This window comes from Myotis davidii, unplaced genomic scaffold (genome assembly GCF_000327345.1).
Source record: "Myotis davidii unplaced genomic scaffold, ASM32734v1 scaffold79, whole genome shotgun sequence".
Lineage (NCBI taxonomy): Eukaryota > Metazoa > Chordata > Mammalia > Chiroptera > Vespertilionidae > Myotis > Myotis davidii.
This window is the reverse complement of record NW_006294339.1, coordinates 2,174,972-2,176,575: the sequence shown is the minus strand read 5'-3', so window position 1 is coordinate 2,176,575 and position 1,604 is coordinate 2,174,972.

Sequence of the window (1,604 nt, the reverse complement as noted above, 5' to 3'; positions counted from 1 at the left end):
TGCCCCTCCACCTCCACCCCCACCCCGTTCCACCCCCCTCTGGTTTTATGGAACTAATTAGGTTGTGGCAAAATTCCTTAAACAGGGATGCTCAGGACTCAATGCTGCATGTCATTGTAAGCACTTAATCCACTCCAGATAAGCAGAATTAAGCTGTACAATGAGGACATATTTCTAGTAATAATGAAAAGGGCTGAGCCAGGAGCAGAACACACAGGGAGCCAGCAGTTGGATCCCATTTAATTTCAGAGACAGAAGAGGAGACAAAGGCAAAGAGAAACAAAGAGACCGAGGGAAGCAGCCGGGCGAGTTGGAGATGGAGGCGGCGCCCAGCCTGGAGCCCAGCGCAGCTTCCCTCCTCCCCCTAAACGTGGTTGTGCCCCTCCCTGCTGGGGTCCCAGCCTCCTCCTCCTCTCGGCTCACTCTGGGCCCCTGCCCTGACGCTCTGACGCCCACGGGTCTCCCTCCTCGTGCAGGCGATCTCAGCAGCGGAGGGCCCCGGGGATAGGACCCCTGAGAGACAGGACCGTCCCAGCCGGGGCTTTCTGCGTCCATTATTCAGAGAACCCGCAGCCCTCCTGAGCCTGGCCACGGCCAGGGGCACTGCGGCAGGAGCCATGCCAGCAGGGGCACAGTGACTGCTGCTCCTAGTTGGCAGGAGGCCTGGCTGAGAGGCCTGGGGGTTGGGGGTCGGGGCATTGCCCCTGGAGAGCTCCTGGGAGTTGGCCAAGGCTGGGGGCCTGTGGGGCCTCTAGGGCCATGGAGCTCAGTCTGCCCAGGGGTCTCCCCAGGAGGCCCAGGAGCAGGCTCAGTGCCCAGGTGACCGTGTGATGCCCTTCCAAGCCCGCCTCTCCGGGTGGCCCTCGGCCCAGCCTGTGTCCACTCCAGGCTGAGAGGGGCCGTCTCCCCACGGCCTGTCTGTCCCCGTTTCCCTGTCTCCCCCATCCCTCCTCCTGTCTCCTGCCCTCTCTGCCTTCCCTCACTCGGGTCCCTCGTCCCCGGCAGTTCTCTCTGCCTCGCACCCTCTCTGCCTCTGTCTCACCATTTCTCTGCTGCTGCCCTGTTGTCCCTCCCAGTTCTCCCCTTCCTCCCTCTCTCCACCCTCCCAGTTCATTCTTGCTGTCTCTCTTTCCCCTCCATTTTCTCCCTCTCTTGCCCTCTTTAAACTGCAAGGTCTGACCCAAGAGGACCTCTTTCTGTCTCCCCTTACTCTCCTCTCTGCTGCCTCCTTGCTTGGTCTCCCTAATTCTCTGTGGCCCAGAGGGGTCAGTGCCATCCCCAAAGCGGCACAGAGCATGTAGCCGGGGCTGCGAGGGCTGAGGGGGGAGCCCTAGAAGTGCTGGTGGGAGAGGCCTTGGGGCAGGGCCACCCCTCCTCCCCCCGAGTTCCACCTGCCACGGGTCTCAGGGTGAACGCGTGTTAGGACTCTGCTTCTGCCCTCGCGGCCGGGCCCAGGGCCCAGGGACTCCCCACACGTGGGTCTGCCCTCCGGGGACTCCCTCCGCCTCCCAAGTCTCTCTCCCTCTGGCCCTGGTGTTTACTCCCTCCTCCACCCTGACCTAGACTGTGGGGGCTGAGAGGGCCCACGGAGGCCACCCCTCACT